The sequence below is a fragment of the Bos indicus x Bos taurus genome, chromosome 18, assembly GCF_003369695.1.
Source record: "Bos indicus x Bos taurus breed Angus x Brahman F1 hybrid chromosome 18, Bos_hybrid_MaternalHap_v2.0, whole genome shotgun sequence".
Classification (NCBI taxonomy): domain Eukaryota; kingdom Metazoa; phylum Chordata; class Mammalia; order Artiodactyla; family Bovidae; genus Bos; species Bos indicus x Bos taurus.
The window spans coordinates 43,332,600-43,353,473 of record NC_040093.1 but is presented as its reverse complement, the minus strand read 5'-3'; the positions used below and the strand labels follow the sequence as shown (position 1 = coordinate 43,353,473).

General features: G+C 43.5%; 1 non-coding gene across 1 annotated transcript; it reads left to right on the top strand.

Annotated features, from left to right (window-relative positions):
• The first annotated feature begins 4,513 nt into the window (after positions 1-4,513).
• Positions 4,514-4,638, top strand: LOC113876874. Its single transcript, XR_003506612.1, has one exon. It is a non-coding gene; the product is annotated as a U6atac minor spliceosomal RNA (small nuclear RNA).
• The last annotated feature ends 16,236 nt before the right edge of the window (positions 4,639-20,874 follow it).

The window sequence follows — 20,874 nt, the reverse complement described above, 5'->3', positions numbered from 1 at the left end:
GTTATTGATATTTCTCCCGGAAATCTTGATTCCAGCTTGTGCTTCCTCCAGCCCAGCGTTTCTCATGATGTACTCTGCATATAAGTTAAACAAGTTTCTGGTATATCTTGAGATTTAGAAAGAATATGAACATTCTTTTCGGAGGTGTCTGTGCTGGGTCTTCGTGGCCACACATGAGCTTCTCTGGTTGCGGTGAGCAGGGCTACTCTGCATCACAATTTGCGGGCTTCCCATTGGGTGGCTTCTCGTTGTGGCGCACGGGCTGTAGGGCACACGGGCTCGGTGGTCTTGGTGCACTACTAGTAGCTGTGGAATCTTCCCGGATCAGGGATCAAACCCGTGTCCCCTGCATTGGCAGGTAGAATCTCAGTCACTGGGCTACCAGAGAAGTCCAATATGGACTTTCTTAAATCTACCTCCCAAATAAACCTAAGATATGGGGAAGAAGAACAAGGATAAGATTAGCCTACCCCTCCAATTGCACCCCAGAAGGGAGAAGTTTTCTGAAGTCTAGAAAATAGTTCAGTCCAGTCACTCAGTCATGTCCAACATTTTGTGACCCTATGGACTGCAGCACACATGGCTTCCCTGTCCATCACCAACTCCCAGAGCCTAATCAAACTCATGTCCATCATGTCGGTGATGCCATCCAACCATCTCATCCTCTGTTGTCCCCTTCTTCTACTTTCGATCTTTCCCAGCATCATTTCCAATGAGTCAGTTCTTCACATCAGGTGGCCAAAGTATTGGAGTTTCAGCTTCAGCATCAGTCCTTCCAATGAATGTTCAGGACTGGGTGTCAAGCCCTCCTCCAGAGGATCTTCCCAACCCAGGGATCAAACCCACATCATGTCTATTACTTACTAATTACTCAACACATGTAAAAGATGATGATAATTCTTGCTATAGCACCCCAACGAAAACACTCATGCCAAGGCCACTGTCTATACAGCAGCATGGGGAAAAAAAAAAAAAAAAACATTCAAGGGCAATACCGTTGCCCTAGTAGACTAGTAGCAAGAGCTATGTTTCTTCTTGAATTAAAGGAGCTTGAGTGGGGCAGGCAGGGGACAAGGGCAAGCCATCCCAAGGGTGGAACCACTGCCTGTCTTTCAGGGTCAGGCATCTTATTTAAACGGAGGGCAGGCCTGCAGGAGAGCGAGCTGCAGGCTCATCTTCCTTCAACAGATAGATAAAGAATCATTTCTGAGCGCTCCCTATCTCTCTTGCTCCTGTAACACTGCTAAGGTTATTCTAATGCCTCATTAGGAGAGGCGGTGATCTGGTCTATGATTTTTTTTTCGTGGAGGTGGGTGGCAGGAAGCAGGAGGGGTGGACCTGTGCTTTCTAACTTACACGACTGACTAATGTGTCATTATAAAGGATCAGAAAAACACAGCTGCTGCTTATTCTGTGGTTGAACTTATCACCCCAAAAGCTCTGGTGGCTTATAGAGTTTTATGAAGGAATTCACAATTTATCATTTTTGCTCAGACTGTTACCATTGTAACGAAGTTGCAAGGTGAGTCTAGCTGTCCATAGATTTCTCCTCCATCTGGTGTGCTGGCAGGTTCCTGATGCCTCCTTAAAGCTTCTGCATTTTGCCCTACCATCCAAACTCTCCAGGAATGCCCTAGGTCTTTCCTGTCGCACTAATCTCTTGCCATCTGAATCCCTGAGTCACTTATAAACCACTCTGTTTTCATTTGTTGATCATTTCCATTTGTTCTGCCACCAGCGTGTTTATAAATACTATTTCACTTTGTCAAATTCAGTTTCCATATTGGACTATGAAATACCAGAAGGCAGAGCTCACAGGATCCGATCTTTATACTTCCATTTTATTAGGCTCCATAACACTCAGAATCACACTTAATCTCTCCCAAAGCATTTAATATTTATTAGCTATCAATCCAGCTAACTTTTATCTGACACATAATAGATACTCAATAAACGTGTGTTGACTGGCTGTTTGCTAGAGGAAAAAAATCTATCATCATCCTCCCCTGCTTTAAAATCCACCCCCAACCCCCCAGGCCCCCTTCCCGTAAGATTTTTCTGACCACAGCTTACAAGGCTATTTGAAATTTACCCGCAACTTCTCTCTCCAACTTCATCTCCCCAAACTTACTTCTCACCTTGTTCCAACCACACCTAATTTTGCACGATGTCCTGAGTCCTCCCATGGCTCTGGCTCTGCATCTAGGTGAGTGGCCTTGAACATGGTGGGACTTAGCAGTGGCTCAAATGGTAAAGCATCTACCTGCAATGCAGGAGACCCGGGTTCATTCCCTGGGTCTGGAAGATCCCCTGGAGAAGGAAATGGCAACCCACTCCAGTACTCTTGCCTGGAAAATTCCATGGACAGAGGAGCCTAGTCAGCTACAGTTCATGGTGTTGCAGAGAGTCGGACACGACTGAGCAACTTCACTTCACTTCACTTCAATTGGTTAAAGCTGAGAATGGGTGGAGCTGGGGAGGATTTGATCAACAAAATCTGTGTCCCCAAGAGGCATTTGATCAAGGAGACACTGATATGATAGCCAAGCATCTGAGATGGTGGTTGGGACATGGCAGCAGGGACTATATGGGGCCTTGATTCTGCCTCAGATTAAAGGGAACAGAGAAGGCACCCCAGGAAGCAGCAGACAAACCTCCCATGTGAAGTCAAGGCCCAGCCAAGTCGTGCAGCATTCAGTATAGGCATCCAGGGCCAGTGCAGTTCTGAGAGCAAGAGCACAAAAGACACGTGCCTTGGCCAATGATACTGAGGGAAGACTGGAAGACCTCAGTGGACATGGACTTGGGGCGCTGGACTTGGGTCAGCAAGACTAATTTCAGATCCCATTGACCTGGGATCATTAGGCTACTCTACAAATAACAGCAGTGTCATATCATAACCATTTACTCAAGAATTCAATTCTCCAGGCATATCGAACACACACAAAGCGAAGGGCAAAACAACAGAATGATTCCATCCCCAAGTGGCAGTCAGCAAGTGCCCAGCCTGGAGGGTGAGCTGGGGGGCAAGAATCCTGTTTTCTCTTTGGGGAAGGCACCACATGGCTTCTAAACACAGTCAGTTACTTCACCTGGAGCTTAACTGAAGAGACACGATCTGTTCCAGCAACGGGGAGGCAAAGCTGCCTAAATATTTGACCAGAGAGAACTTACCAGTGGCAAATAAGCTCATGAAAAGATGGTCAATATCATTAGCCATCAGGCAAATGCACATTTAAACCACTACACACCTATAGGAACGGCTGTAATTTTATAACACCACTTGCTGGGAAGGATGTAAAAAGCTGGAGCATCAAAAATAGCTGGTGGGAATGTGAAATGGTACAGCCACTCCAAAAAAAGAGTTGGGCAGTTTCTTATAAAATGAAACAGGAAATTAACCATAGGACCCAGCAACCATACTCAATCATTTATCCCTGAGAAATAAAGCCTCTACTCCTAAAAATGTACATGACTGTCCACAGCTTTATTCATCATAGCCCAAACTGTAAAGAAACTACAAAGGATGTAATTTGGGTGTATCCACATCATGGAATACTTCTAAGCAATAAAAAAGGAATTACCTATTGATACACACACCAACTTGAATGGATCTCCAGAGAATTGTGCTGAAAAGCAACAACAACCAAAAAGTCTAATCTCAAATGGTTATATGCTATATATGTATGCAAACCAATGATTTCACTTCTTAAATAACCTTGAACTATCAAAAGTATAGAACTGGAGGGCAGATTGGCGGTAGCCAGAGGTCAGGGATGGGAAGTAGCTATCAAGGAGCAGCATACAGGCAGACTCGTGATGACCAAAGAGTTCTGTATCGACGGAAGAGTTCTGTATCTCGATGCTAGTGGCGGGGATTTTATGAATCTACACATGGGAAAAAATTATGCTTACTGTTTCTACATGCACACGCAACTGTTGAAATCTGAATGATTCCGTGGACTGCAGCACTATCAGTTTCCTGGTTTTGATATTACAGGACAATTTGATATTGTATTACAGTTATCTAAGATGTTACAATCCTGGGGAACTGGCTGGAGGGCACACAGGACCTCCCTGTATATTTGGGGTGGGGGGGCAACTTCCTGAGAATCTATCAGTTCAGTTCAGTCGCTCAGTCGTGTCTGACTCTTTTCGACCCCTTGAATTGCAGCACGCCAGGCCTCCCTGTCCATCACCAACTCCTGGAGTTCACTCAAACTCACGTTCATGGAGTCAGTGATGCCATCCAGCCATCTCATCCTCTGTTGTCCCCTTCTCCTCCTGCCCACAATCCCTCCCAGCATCAGAGTCTTTTCCAATGAGTCAACTCTTCGATTGAGGTGGCCAAAGTACTGGAGTTTCAGCTTTAGCATCATTCCTTCCAAAGAAATCCCAGGGCTGATCTCCTTCAGAATGGACTGGTTGGATCTCCTTGCAGTCCAAGGGACTCTCAAGAGTCTTCTCCAACACCATTGTTCCCAAATAAAAAGTTAAAAAAGAAACTGGTCCAGTATTGTATGAGAGGGGAGAAGGTGAGCACTCCCTTGACAAGAATGGAAGAGGCCCTTGGGCCTGACAACACCCCCATAGTTAAGGCATTGCCACCTGCTTCGTGGCATCTAACCACTGCTTTTGTAGAGAATAGACTTGTGGGAGCAGTGAAGGAAAGTAGTGAGAGTTACGAATTGAGAGAGCAGCATTTCCATATATATATATACACTACCAGTGTGAAATAGCTAGCTAGTGGGAAGCATAGCACAGTGAGCTCAGCTAGGTGCTGTGATGACATAGAGGGCCGGGGGTGGGGGTGGTGGGAGAGAAGCTCAAGAGGGAGGGGATGTATGTATACAGACGGCTGGCTGACTCACATTGTACAGCAGAAACGAACGCAATATTGTGAAGCAATCACATTCCAATTTTAAAAATTAAAAAAAAAAAACTAGTCAGGCTGAACAAAATAAAAGTCAGTGTTCCCATTTCCAACATACCACCTCCCTGGGGGACTCTCAAGAGTAATTGTCACTGTAGATGATTCCTCGCACATAAGATGCGACTGTACTCTTGAAACTCAAAGCTCGCTCACGCTTGTACCTTAGAACTGCACTCATCCCTGGGGACCGAGCTTTCCCCCGGGCATTGCTGCCGTGTCTTCATGAATCCTGCTGGAAGGAGACCCCTCTCCCCATTCATTGATTGCATGAGACTTCTTCAGACAAGGTCACAGGCACATCCAATAATCCGAAATGATCCTTTAACCAAACATATTTGGGATGCACTGGGCTAGACTGTGTTCCTAAGTGTCCTCTGAAACCTACGGACGGAAACAGTAACTACCATCTGGGCCTGTGCTGTAAGTACTTCACATCACTGTCTCACAAAACATTCACAGCAACCCCATCTGATAGTTTCTATTGTTGAACTCCATTTTTTCCACGTGAGGAAATTTAGGCACAGAGAGGCTGAATAACTTGCCCCAGATCACACAGCTGGTAGCTGGCAGAGCCAGGATTTGAACCCTGGGAATCTGGCTCCAGAGCCTAAGCACTTAATCTCTCTTTCCCAGCTTGAGCTTGACTAAACCTAGAAGGTACTGCTGCTGCTGCTGCTGCTGCTGCTGCTGCTGCTGCTAAGTCCCATCAGTCGTGTCCGACTCTGTGCGACCCCATAGACAACAGCCCACCAGGCTCCCCCATCCCTGGGATTCTCCAGGCAAGGACACCGGAGTGGGCTGCCATTTCCTTCTCCAATGCATGAAGGTGAAAAGTGAAAGTGGACTCGCTCAGTCGTGTCCGACTCTTAGTGACCCCATGGACTGCAGCCTACCAGGCTCCTCCGCCCATGGGATTTTCCAGGCAAGACTACTGGAGTGGGGTGCCATTGCCTTCTCCAATGCATGAGAGTGAAAAGTGAAAGTGAAGTCACCCAGTCGTGTCCGACTCTTAGTGACCCCATGGACTGCAGCCTACCAGGCTCCTCCATCCATGGGATTTTCCAGGCAAGAGTACTGGAGTGGGGTGCCATTGCCTTCTCTGGTAAAGTCAGGAACCAGAGTTACTTTCAGCCACTGCCACGTGAGAGCAATGCATTATAGTGGAGCAGTTAGATCCCTGGACTTCGGAGGAAGTCATACCCAAGTTCCAGTCTCAACAGACCTCCACCACCACCACACACACACTCACAAATAGCTGCGTGACCATGGATAAGTGGCTTAACCTCTCTGTGCCCCAGCTTCTCTCCTGTTAAAAGGGACTACTAACAACATCTATGACATAGGATGGTCTGAGGGTTAAAAAGAGAGAGTACACAAATCTCTTAGCATAGGGCAAAACAGAGTAACTGCTCAAAAAAGAGAAACATAGCTTTTCGAGGAAGAGACTTTGCTCTTTGGTGCTGGGGAGTAAGTAGGGAAGAGGGGCAGGTTTCCATCAGCGTTATTGTAGAAGAGAGCAATTGCTGATCCTTGATGGAAAAACAAAGGCACCTCCTCAAGGAACCCGCAGTGTGGAAGCAGTCCCTGCACTTCAGAGCCTGGAGGCGGTCTAACGACCATGTCCCCTCTGAACAGAGTCGGCAATTGCTTTGGATGGGACCACCTGCAAAGATGGCAGAACTGCTAGGGTCGCTTGATTCTTAAACCATTTGAGAAGCTACCAAGGCAGAGTTTAGGTGTGAAATTGATAAGTACATGCTCATCCGCTTGGTCGTGTCCCATTCTTTGCAACCCTATGGACTGTAGCCCACCAGGCCCCTTTGTCCATGGGATTTTCCAGGCAAGAACACTGGAGTGGGTTGCCACTTCCTCCTGCAGGGGATCTTCCCAATCCAGAGACTGAACACACGTCTCCTGAATCTCTTGCATTGGCAAAAAGATTCTTTACCACTGAGCTGCCTAACCCACCCCCAAAATGTTTTTTGAAGAATATTCTTAATATTCCTAAAAAATTTTTGTTCAGCTTCATAGAAAACTGGAGGAAATTTTTATCACCTGGAGGAAGCTTTAAAAAAATTTTTTTATTGGAATCTAGTTGATTTACAATGCTATGTTAGTTTCAGGTATACATATACATATATACACTCTTATTTTAGATTTTTTCCCATACCATCCATTATAGAGTTTTGAGTAGAGCTGCCTGTGCCATATAGTAGGTTCTTATTAGTTATCTATTTTGTATATCATAGTGTGTCTATGTCAATCCCAATCTTCCAATTTATCCCTCCTTCCCTCTCGTCCCCTGGCAACCATTAGTTTTCTGTGTCTGTGACTTGACTTCTGTCTCATGACTGAGTTCACATATACCCTTTTTAAAGATTCTGCATATAAATGATATCATATTTACTTGTCTTTCTGTATTCGATTTACTTCATTCAGTATGACAGTCTCTAGGTCCATCATGTTGCTGCAAATAGAATTATTTTCTTCTTTTTTGTAGTTGAGTAATGTTCCGTTGTACACATGCACCACATCTTTATCCATTCCTCTGTTGATGGACATTTAGGTTGCTTCCATGTCTTGGCTGTTGTAAATAATGCTGCAATGAACACTGAGGAGCCGGAGTCTTCTTTTCTAATCGTGATTTCCTCTGGCTATATGCCCAGGAGTGGGATTGTGGGATCATATGGTAGTTCTATTTTTACTTTTTTAAAGACACCTGCATGCTGTTCTCCATAGTGGTTGTCACAGCCTACACTCCACCAGCCATGTAGGAGGGTTCCTTTTCCTCCACACCCTCTCAGCATTTATTGTTTATAGATTTTTGTGACGATGGCCATTCTGACTGGTGTGAGACAATAAATCATTGTAGTTTTGATTTGCATTTCTCTAATAATTAGTGATATTAAACAACTTTTCACTTTTTTTTTTTTCCATCTGTATGTCTTCTTTGGAGAAATGTCTATTTAAGTCTGAAACTTTTATTTTTGCCGTCACCTTATTGACCTCATCTCCTGTCAACCTCTCTACTCCCACCTCCAGCCCTGGTTATCTCTCTCTGCATCATTCACTCCGGCTTCCATACACCAAGTCCTGACCCACCCCAGGGCCTCTACATTTGCTTTTGGCTCTCTTGGAACTCCCTTCATCCCAGTACCCACACAGCTCCTTCATATTCTTTGGGTCCTTCTTCAACTGTCACCTTCAAAGTGAGGCCTTTCTTGGCTACCTTGTACACAATTGAGTATCAGGATTTTCAGCATTGAGTCCAAAATAACACTTAAAAATAACAGCTTTATTGAGCTATAATTCACCTACTGTAACCAAGATAACAGTTTTAAGATTGATGTTAATCTTTACCTCATCTAGTTTTATGGATTATATTGAGTGAATTCTAAAATACCTTCTCCCCCCCAGTTTTAACATCTCTGACATCAGGATGTACCTTACAACAATGGCATGTCATAGTTTAATTAGCAGCATTTTATTTTTTCTTTCGTAACAATACATAAAATAACAGTGTATAACCAAGGGTCTCTTTGCATTGAGGAAATGTGGCATCTAAAATTTCTATCACCATTTACTCTAAAGAGCTCAAAGTACAGAGCTGGACTGTTGATAAAGATGTAAAGTACACCATTAAACTGCAATAAAAAGAGATTCCATTCGGAGTGAGATAGCATCACCGGGGTGGGGGCATTGATTCCGCAGTTGCTTCTGAGTTCATCTGTGCTGGAGGGTGGGAAATGTTTTTGTTAATTTATGAGTCCTGCTCTTCTATTTAGAATCTTTTCCTTGTCTTCCCTCCCGTTTCTCTCTCTCTCTCTCTCTCTCTAATGCTTGCTGAAGGATTTCTTTTCTTTTGAGAATGTTAAAAACAATCATAATGAAAAACCTTCACAGCGACTCAGTCTTTGAAAACTGACATCAAGGTGAATGTCTAGTGGAAATTTGGGGCTTGCTGGGCTGCCACGGGCCGTTTGCATTTAAACAAGTGGTGACTTTGATTTAAGGATTTGACTTGATGGGTAATATATCCAAAGCAGGAGATGATGTATATACTGTTTCCATCAGAAATATCAAGTTCTGTGTGTGATGTGTTTATTTCTCTGAGTGGTTATGTATTTAATAAATAATGTGTTTCAGTGGGTATTATTTTCATTTCAGTCTGTAATTCCTCCACAGTATGTCTCAGTTTCAGGGGTGAATGACACTTCATAAATTATGAGCTGTTATTAGCTGCTTTCTCGTTGCATCTTAATTATTAGGCTGCAAAGAGAGGGCAGACTTTTATAAGCATTCATATTTTCTGTTTACAAGGCTTTTACTGACGTCTAATAAATTTAATTACCTCTAATAAGAAGAGGAAATGGAGTTCTATTTAGCAAATTCATAGCTTTGAAATGCATCTTGTAGCTTTATGAGCGTGGCAAGCTCCAGGAAGGTGAATGCCATTTAAGAAGCCGTGGCTGGGTTAAACTAACTGCAAAACTGTTAAATTATTTTTGTTTCCATTTTATTGCTTAACCTCCAGGGTAAACTTCAGGCTACCTGATAAAGCAGCCACTCAGGAACTTTAAACTTTACATGCTTTGCCCCACAGGGCCAAAGCCGACTCTGGTATTAAAGGTACATTTTTCAAACATAATTTTAGATTTGGAAATTGATTGTGTCTTGACCTACTTATTTCCAAGAGCTGTTCATTCCCAACTCCTTTGTTTTGCTCGTATTATAAATCTATTGTTCTTTCAGGAGGACTCCCAGCTGGTATGAGGGTGGAGGGAGGGGAATCAATGCAGTGAAGACGGACTCATTCTGCCAACACTGCTATCATTTGAATCAAATCCACAATTAACCGGACTCGGGCTGCAGAAAAGACACGCCAAGATCTCTGATCAACTGCTTCCTACAGAGGGTGGGAGTGGAGTAGACGGCTGGTTTATAAAGATCATGTTTGAAGGAAGAGGGATCCTATAAAATATTTAATGACTTATTTTATAGGGCATCAGATAATTTAGATTTTCCTTTTGGTTGGATGTCTTCCCAAATAACATTTTTAAGGCATCTAGATTTTCATTTATTTTAGCAAACAGACCCTTGGAAAAACCATACTACTTAGTGAGGAATGCTTTCTTTTCTTGGTCTTTCTTCAAAACCTAAACACAATCTAGAGGTTAATAGGAGGGGCTTGTGAATGAAAAAGTGTCTTTTAAAAGTGCCCTCACGCCTGGAGTCTCTCTCTTTCTATGGGACTTGGCCACACTGCTCTGAAGCACTCCTAGGGGCTTGTCCTCATCTCTTTCTTGGTCCCCACCTACACTCTCCATCCATTCATCACGTCTGCAGCCTCAGAATCCTGTTTTTCCTCTATTTGCCAACACCTTATTTCTGTTCCTTGTTATTTCCTCTGGGACAATGACAGCAGCTTTCCCAGGGATCTTTCGTCCAGTCTGGACCCTTTGAGTCTGTTATCCACAGCAATGGCCAGAACCAGCTTCCTCTAAAAGAATAAACACATGTGACCCAGCCCTACAGTAGGGTCCCAAAACACTCCTCTAGTCTCATCTCCCATCTCTGTGCCTGACTCCTCTCCTCCCTGAGTCCTGCCAAGCCTCTGGTTCCAATCTAATGGTGCTTCCTGTTTCCTAAATACAGTCAGTCCTTCCAGGGAGCTGAACAGACTCCACTGGGACATTTACCAGAGAGGTGGAGATTGATGGCAATGGATTTAAGAGTAGAGACAAAGTGGACACTGTGAGAAAATAATTTTTGTTTCAAATAATCTATATTAGACAGGAAAAAGAAACGATCAAGAAAGGGTATTTTTAACATATATTTTTGGCATACCAGTCATTTCAATTTCTTTTTGTAAGAATTGCTTCTTCCTGTCCTTTGTCAGGGGCTTCCGTGGTGGCTCATGCAGGAGACCTCAGTTCGATCCCTGGGTCAGGAAGATTCCCTGGAGGAGTGCATGGCTACCCACTCCAGTATTCTTGCCTGGAGAATCCCAGAGACAGAGGAGCCTGGTGGGCTACAGTCCATGGGGTTGCAAAGAGTCGGACATGACTTAGCAGCTAACACTTTCACATTCTTTGTTATTAAAAAAAAGAAAAAATAGTCCTTTTAAATTGATTCCTAGAAACTCTTTGTATGTTTTGAATATCATCACTCTCTTGTATGTGTCTCATATATTGTCTCCTGGTCAATCATGCGTCTTTTAATGTTGATTATGGTATCCTTTATCACATATTGTATATTTCATCATATATGAATATTTGGATTTTTAATATATTCAAATCTGTTCATATCTTCCATTATTGTCTTTTGTTTCTGTCCTACGAGCACTCCCCATCACAAATTACTCTTAGTTTTCTGCTGGTGCTCTGTTTTCTGTTTAACTTCAGATCTTTATTTTACCTTACTTTTATTGTGGTGAATGATGGCAGAAAAAGTTCTGGCTCTGTGCGCTACCCCCAGTGTGTCCACTTGCCTTGTAACCAGTCAATGGACGATCAATGATTCCTACGCTGATTTGAAAATTCATCTTTTTAAAAATTCTAATTTTTAAAATGTGTGTATTTTTTATTTATTTTGCTGCATTGGATCTTAGTTGCAGCACGTGAAATCTTTTTTTGTGGCATGCTGAATCTTCGGTCACTGTGGTGCCCAGACTCTATCTGTGGCGCCTGGGCTCTGGAGTTGTGACGCCTAGCCTTGGTCGCTCTGCAGCATGTGAATTCTTAGTTCCCCGACTAGGGAACTTAACCACTGGACCACCAGGCAAGTCCCTAAACTCTAGTTTTTAAAGGAGAATCATCTTGAGTATGTTTACACACATGAAACAAGGTCCTTTGGACATCTTTTCACTCTGGCACGTGCTGCTGTGTCTGCCGGAGTCTCCGAGTTAGGATGAGCAGAGCCCCCCGGGAACCCGTGTTGGAAGCGCAGCATGAGTGAGAAATGCAGGGAGCGGTTGTTACCAAGCATAACCTAACCTGTCACAACCAGCACATCTTCTGCTCTCATCTAAATTCTGGCCATAACTGTATTCCTAGAGGAAAGGGAAGGGATGCTTACTTTTCAGTTACTGAATTTCTTTTTTTTTTTTTGTCCTTAAAAAGATTTTTTAATAGCAAAACATCTTGTACATAACTTAAAGTTTACCAGTTTAACCATTTTTAAGTATACAGTTCTGTAGCATTAAGTACATCCACAGTGATGTACAACCATCATTACTGTCTTCAGAACTTTAAAAAATTTTATTCATTTTTATTGGAGTCTAGTTGCTTTACAATGTGTGTTGGTTTCTGTTGTACAGCAAGGTGAATCAGTGATACATATACATATATACCCTCGTTTTTAGATTTCCTTCCTATTTATGTCACCACGGATTACTGAGTAGGGTTTCCTGTGCTAAACAGTAGGATCTCATTAGTTATCTATTTTATACATAGTAGTGTACATATGTCAATCCCAATCCACCAATTTGCACCCCCTCCACCTTGGTAACCATAGTTTATTCTCTACACCTGTGACTCTATTTCTGCTTTGCCAATTAGTTCATCTCTACCATTTTTCTAGATTCCACATACTGCTGCTACTGCTAAGTCGCTTCAGTCGTGTCCGACTCTGTGCGACCCCACAGACGGCAGCCCACCAGGCTCTGCTGTCCCTGGGATTCTCCAAGCAAGAACACTGGAGTGGGTTGCCATTTCCTTCTCCAATGCATGAAAGTGAAAAGTGAAAGTGAAGTCGTAGATTCCACACAGAAGCAATATTATGCAATATTTGTTTTTCTTTTTCTGACTTACTTCACTTTGTATGACAGTCTTTAGGTCCATCCATGTCTCTGCAAAGGGCACAATTTCATTCGTTCTTGTATCTGACTAACATTCCATTGTGTATATGTACCACGTCTTCTTTATCCATTCCTCCATTGATGGACATTTAAGTTGTTTCCATGTTTGGCTATTGTAAATAGTGCTGCAGTGAATATTGGGGTGTGTACATCCTTTTGAATGATGGTTTTCTCTGAATATATGCCCAGGAGTGAGATTGCTGGGTCACATCACCTAGGCTTTGATAACCACTGTTCTACTTTCTGTCTCAATGAATTCAACTATTCTAAGTATCTGCAGCCATGAAATTAAAAGATGCTTGCTCCTTGAAAGAAAAGCTATGACCAACCTAGACAGTATATTAAAAAGCAGAGACATTACTTTGCTGACAAAGGTTTATCTAGTCAAAGCTATGATTTTTCCAGTAGTCATGTATGGATGTGAGAGTTGGACCATAAAGAAAGCTGAACACTGAAGAATTGATGCTTTTGAACTGTGGTGTTGGAGAAGACTCTTGAGAATCCCTTGGATTGTAAGGAGATCCAATCAGTCAATCCTAAAGGAGATCAGTCCTGGATATTCATTGGAAGGACTGATGCTGAAGCTGAAACTCCAATACTTTGGCCACCTGATGCAAAGAACTGACTCACTGGAAAAGACCCTGCTGCTGGGAAAGAATGAAGGCAGGAGGAGAAGGGGATGACAGAGGATGAGATGGCTGGATGACATCACTGAGTAGACGGACATGAGTTTGAGCAGGCTCCAGGAGTTGCTGATGGACAGGGAGGCCTAGTGTGCTGCAGTCCATGGGGCCGCAAAGAGTTGGACACAACTGAGCGACTGAACTGAAGTATCTCATTAGGGAGAATCATATGTGTCTTTTGCGACTACCTTATTTCACTTAGTAAAATGTTCTCAAGGTTCATTCGTGCTGTAACACGTGTCAGAATGTCTTTCCTTTTTAAGGCTAAATAGTATTTTGTTTATCCACTCATCCATCGATGGACATTTGCGTCGTTCCCACCTTTGGTGGAATGCTGCTATGAACACTGGTTTGTGCATATCTGTTCCAGCACCTGTTTTCAATTATTTTGAGTAATATACCCCTAAGTGGAATTGCTGGATCATATTGTAATTCTGTTTCTAACTCTTTGAGGAATCGCTCTACAGTTTTGCACAGTAGTTATACCATTTTACATTCCCACTAGCAACAAACAGGATTTCAATTCTTCCACATCCATGTCAACACACTGTTTTCTCGTTTTTTTCTTTGTTTGTTTAATATTAACAATTCTAATGGGTACGAAGTGGTTTTTCACTGTGGTCCAAATTTCTTTTTGATTCATTCCTTGCCACAGGAGAACAAAATTTCCCATTTCCCCTAAAAATAGGGAAAATGCTTTCAGCTCCACTTTAGATTTGAAAGCAGCCCTTAGCCAGACTCTGACATGGCTGAATTCAGTCTTTTATCCCTGTTCTTCTTGTGTCTTATGCCCATTTCCAAATGCCTCTCCTGACAAGCCCTCTTCTCAACCAAAGCACTCATTTACACTAAGAAGATAGTGAGATATCCTGAGAGGATTTGTTGTTTAAACACAAGGCTGGGATAGGGGCAGCATTCACTCAGAGAAATACATTGCTGATGGCATAAGTACAAAATTTAGTGAGAAGATGTGTGGGGTAAGGCACCCCGGAAATCGTATAGACAAGAATGCCTCACAAAAAGGATGCCTCATTCCCACAAGCCACATCCTGAGTCCAGCCTCCATCTGGTCCTGTGTTGCTCTCTGGTTTACTGTTTTTGGAGTTAGGCTCTCTTGGATGTGTCTTTATGTTTCTGGTTTTTTTAAGAATTGAGTTTGTTAATCCTTTTTTAAAAATTTATATAAATTTCACATAGCATAAACTCACCATGTAAACCATTTAAAAGTGCATAATTCAGTAGTTTTGAGTATATTTACAAGGTTGTACAACGTCATGACTATCTTTTTCTAGAACACTATCTGATTTCATCACCCTCCCCCCGACTTCCCCCCCAAAAAAACCCTAGTGCGTGTGTACATGCTAAATTGCTTCACTCATGTCAGACTCTTTGCAACCCCATGGACTATAGCCTGCCAGGCTCCTCTGTCCATAGGGATACTCCAGGCAAGAACACTGGAATGGGTTGCCTTGCCCTCCTCCAGGGGAGCTTCCCGACCCAGGGATTGAACCTGCATCTCTTATATCTCCTGCATTGGTAGGCACCAGCTTGTTAGTAGTCGATCCCAATTCCCAATCATTTTTTCTCCCTTTTTCAAAATTGAAATATAGTTGATTTACAAGGGTGTATTAATTTCTACTGTACAGCTAAGGGTTTGAGTTATATACAAGTGTGTACACGCACATGCACACACACACCCTTTTAAAATATTTTTTCCATGCTCTTTAAGTGTCAGGATGATTGTATGACTTTATCCAGAAGTTTCCTGATGAACACATAAAGCTCAACTATATAACTCAGCATCTTCATCGGAACTAAGCTTTTAATTGGACTTCTAACATTCTGAGATGTTCTTAAGATCCCTCCAAGTGATGAGTCTGTGCAGAATGGGAGGACTGCTGTGAGCACTTGGAATGGGGCTAAAGCTCTACCATGGAGATTCAGGCTGAAGGCGTCTGTTCAGCCAGGCCTGTCAGATTCTATCATCAAACGTGACATCATTGGCTCTGACAGTGCTTCCGAGTGACGACCAGAGAGGCACCATCACTCCTTAGCTGGGTCTCTTGGGACCTGAACACTGGGCATGCTGCTTCTTGCCACCCCTGGGAAGTCCAGGGCTTGGAGCTGGGCCAGTGAAACCGGGGCTTTGCCTGCCCACCTCCACTCCACTCAGGGTGCCCCTTGTTTTACTCCTGGGCACCTCCTGAGTCCTGTAAGAAGAGCCATCACGGGGAAACACATGTTCTTTTAGATTCCTGCTCACAAAGGAAGACAAGAATCCCTCCTGTAGCTCCTCATAAGAAAGCGGAGACTGCACAGCAATGATGAACAAGGGTCATGTCAAGGTTGATGACAGGTTGATGGTAACTACAGGGACCAACAAGTCAAAGTGTCAGTCACCCAGTTGTGTCAGACTCTTGGCGACCCCGGGGACTGTAGCCTACCAGGCTCCTCTGTCCATGGGGATTCTCCAGGCAAGAACACTGGAGAGGGCTGCCATTTTCTTCTCCAGGAGATCTTCCCAACCCAGGGATTGAACCCATGTCTCCCACATTGCAGGTGGATTTTTCACTGCCTGAGCCACCAGGGAAGCCAACACCAAGAAGGAACCAACACCTACAGGAACCAACACCAAGAAGGAAAACCCAACAAGAAAATCCTGAAACCTGGATTCTCTCCACCTGGAAGCCAGCAGTGTCTCACTTTCACCAAAGGCCTGAACCTCTCACCTCTCCCCTTGACCCTCCAACTCGACACCATATGGTGGGTGCTAGATTTTCTTCCCAGGCAAGGAGCTCCTTTCTAATGGTTCTCTTCTTTCCCCATCTCCAGCCCAAAGGCATCACTACCAACCCCTTTTAAGAGAAAAGTCATTTTATTTTGTTTTTAAATTGGTGAATATTGTAACAGTCTGCAGAAACAAGCCCTGTCCTTCATGAGGTCAGCCTCTGACATGAAGAAGCAGGCCTCTTAGCATGTCTTCAGAATCATGTGTCTCTGGATGACTCCATTCCCATAGCATGAGAGGTTCTTACTTAATCTCTACATGAATAAACGTACCCACCAAGTGGTCCCTCCCAAAGTGGGAGTTACCCTGAAGGACAAGCCCAGCATCTACTGTTGAAAATACCAAGAGCTCAGAAATATTGGGCTCCAGTCTCAGACCTTCCTGCTAAGACTTCCTAATTCTCAACCTACAGAGTGGCCAGTCTGCATAACTGAAGGGAGACAGCAACTAGATCATGAACTGAATCCCAAAGAACATTTCAACTCAATGTCCATTGGCATTCAGTGGAAAACTACCCAGAGCTGCACTTCTTGCCAGATCCTGTCGGGGAGTCAAGACTGTGGTCCAGGATATCCCCCGAGGTCCAGTGGCCGAGAATCTACCTACTAATACAAGGGACACAGGTTTGATCCCTGGTCCGGGAGGATCCTGAATGCCATGGAACAGCTAAGCCCATGCACTACAATTATTGAGCCCCTGTGCCAAACTGCTGCACCCCACAAGCCTAGAGCCTGTGCTCCGCAACAAAAGAAGCCACTGCAAAGAAGAAAAGCCTCCGCTTGCCATGGGGGCTTGCTGCAGCTAGAGAAAGCCCATGTGCAGCAAAGAAGACTCAGGGCAGCCAAAAAAATAACTCTGACCTGGACAAACCTCCAGCCTAGTTTCAGTAGGAAAAAAGGGATAGGATGGAAATAGCATAATATGGTTCATGATCAAAGACTGATTCAGAAAACGAGACTTCAGGAAATAGGAAAAGTGTCATTTTCTATAGGAGGTCTGTTATGGAATCCTGGAATTCTAGAGCTAGAAGGGTCTTGGAAGTCAATTGTCCCAATTTCTTCACTTTTGAGGAAGGAGGCTGAGATCCAAAATATTTATGAGTTGTGCAAGGTCACATAGCTAGTAAAGTCAAAACTGGGGCCGACCACCAGGACTCCTAATTACCAGACCTTTGTGTGTGTGTGTGTGTGTGTGTGTGAGATGGACAGAAGTGATGCTCTCAGGGAATCCTCAGTGCCTGAGGCTTTGAAGGACCCAGAAGGATTTGTTCAGCTGCCTTAAGCTCATGTAGGTTTATGTTAACTGGAAGCAGAAGGAGCTTCCTTTGCCTTTAAAAACTCAAGTCTGACTCATTTATATCTGAACCACTTGCCTGAGCAGCCAGTAGCAGCCTGACTGATCCTCTTGCTCCATCTCTCCCGTTCCATTCACCAGCAGACTTCCCCACACCCAGCTCTGGTCAAAGCTGTGCCCCCACTCACGCTCTTCCTGTACTTCCCATCGCCTGCTTGGGATCTTTTAAAGTTAGCAAAGGCGCTCTTCCCCAGGTTAAGTCTGATTTTGTGTTCACTACCAAAGAGTTTTTCTTTAATCGAGATATAATTCAGTTCAATTCAGTTCAGTCCCTCAGTCGTGTCCAACTCCTTGCAACCCCATGGACCACAGCACACCAGGCCTCCCCGTCCATCACCAACTCCCAGAGTTTACCCAAACTCATGTCCATTGAGTTGGTGATGCCATCCAACCATGTCATCCTCTGTCCTCCCCTTCTCCTCCTGCCTTCAATCTTTCCCAGCATCAGGGTCTTTTCCAAAGAGTCAGTTCTTTGAATCAGGTGGCCAAAGTGTTGGAGTTTCAGCATCAGTCCTTCCAATGAACACACAGGACTGATCTCCTTTAGGATAGACTGGTTGGATCTCCTTGCAGTCCAAGGGACTCTCAAGAGTCTTCTCCAACACCACAGTTCAAAAGCATCAATTCTGCAATGCTCATCTTTCTTCGATGCTCTAGTCCAACTCTCACATCCATACATGACTACTAAAATTCACCCTCTTAAAGTTATACCATTCAGTGATTTTTCAACATTCTCAAAGTTATGCAACCATCACCACTAGCAATGTTTTCATTAGTTCAAAAAGAAACTGAATACCCATGAGAAGTCACACCCACTATCCCTTTCCCCAGCCCCTGGCAACCACTAATCTATTTTCTGTCTCTATAGATTTACCTTCACTGGACCTTTCATATAAATGAAATCATATGATTTGTAGCCTTTGGCTCGTATAATGTTTTCATTATACAAAGAAGCCTTTGGCTTTGGCTTCTTCGTATAATGTTTTCAAGGTTCATCCATGTTGTAGGATGTATCGATGCTTCATTCCTTTTTATGGTTAAATAATATTACATCGCATGGATAGACCACACTTTGTTGATTTATTCATTGATTCTTGGGGACTTCCCTGGTGGCCCAGTGATTAAGATCTGCCTTCCAATGAAGGGGGCTCAGGTTCCATTCCTGCATGCTCTTGAGCCTGCCAACCACAATTAGAGACAATCCTGGGCGTCAAAAGAAGCCCTTTGCCACAGCAAGGAGCCCAGGTCACAGTGGAGGACCCCACGTGCCCCATCTAAGATCCAACGCAGCCAAATAAATAAAGAAGAGTCATTCTCATTAAATTTTTTAAAAATTCATCAATTCATGGATATTTTAGCTGCTTCTACTTTGGGGCTTTTATGAATAATGATGCTATGAACATTTGTGTGCAATTTTTTTTTATGGATGTGTTTCAAGTTCTCCTGCATATATACCCAGAAGTGGAATTGCTGTGCATTTATTAACTCTATGTTGAACTTTTGGAGCAACTGTCAAACTGTTTTCCAAAGCAGATACACCATTTTATATTCTCATCAGAAGTTTATGAGATTTCTGGTTTCTGCATATCTTTCCCAACACTTATCATTGTCCATCTTTTTGATGATAGCTGTCCTAACCTAACAGGTATTAAGTAGTATTTTCTTGTCCTTATGATTTACTTTTCCCTAACAATTAATGATGTTGGGCATGTTTTCAGGTACTTATTCTCCATTAGCATATTGTCTTTGGAAAAATGACTTTTCATATCCTTTGCTCATCTTTTAATTATTTCTTTTTTTATTATTGAATAATAAGTGCTCTTTATATATTATGGCTGTTAGTCCTTTATCTGATATGGACTTCCAAATAACCTCACATTCTGTGAGTTATCTTTCACCTTCTTGGGTCTGTCCTTTGAAGCACAAAAACTTTTAATTTTGATGAAGCCAAATTTACCCAATTTTCCCTTTGATTGCTTGTGTTTCTTGCATCCTATCTATCCAAAAAGTTAAATTTTTTTAGTATTTCTTTGGCTGCGGTGGGTCTTAGTTGCAGCACATGGAATCTGTAGTTGGGGCAAACACGATCTTCTGGTTGTGTCACGTGAACTCTTCTTTTAAAAAATGGAGTTTAATTGCTTTACAATGTTGTGTTCGCTTCTGCTGTACAGCAGCCAATCAGCTGTATGTATGCGTACTCCCCTTCTTCTTGGGCCTCCCCCCATCCCACCCCTCTAGGTCAGCACAGAGCACTGGGCTGAGCTCCCTGTGCTTCACGGCGGCTTCCCACCAGCTCTCTGTTTACCAATGGCCGTGAATATGTGTCAGTGTTACTCTCCCAGTTGGTTCTGCCTTCTCCTCCCCCAATCCCCGTGTCCACAAGTCTGTTCTCTACGTCTGCATCTTTATTCCTGCCCTGCAAGTGGGTTCATCACTAGTCTTAGTTGCCATGTGAGATCCATTTCCCTGACCAGGGATCAAACCCAGGCCCCTTTCATTGGGAGCACAGAGTCTTAGCCACCAGGGAAATCCCTGTTCAAAGACTTTTAAGAGCACCTTTAATTTCCTGTCCAAGATGATACTGAACAACATTCAGATGGTAACTACACACCTCTCTTTTAAGAAATAATCTTTTCCTGTTTGAGCTGACCAGCACTTTCAAAATACTCTTGGGAGGGAGAAATGTGGAAGACTTGTACTATGGCCATAGCTGGAAACTGCTCCCAAGTGTAGGGACAGAAAATGTTCAAATGCTCACATTTTGAGCCATGGCAATAGCCAATTACAGCTTTCTTTTACCTCATTTAGGAAGAGCAACTAGTTCCAGTTTGCTTTCAAACTCTAAAAAATAGAGACAGATACTGAATTCTTCTCTGTGGGGTTTTTCAAATCTTCCCTTGGGGCTTCTCAGGTGACTCAGTGGTAAAGAATCCATCTGCCAATGCAGGAGACCCAGGAGACATGGATTTGATCCCTGGGTCAGGAAGAACCCCTAGAGGAGGAAATGGCAACCCACTCCACTATTCTTGCCTGGAGAATCCCATGGACAGAGAAGTCTGGCGGGCTGCAGCCCAGGGTGTCACAAAGAGTTGGACATGACTGAGCAGGCACATCTGTGCACCCTTGGCCTCTTGCCTCCTGGTCAAGGTTAAAGGTTAGACTGAGTGACAATTTTCTCCTCCATGAAGATCAGGTTTGGATGGCAAGGAAACCTCCTGACTTTGTCTTGAATCCAGATCAGTGATACTTTCTGCTGATG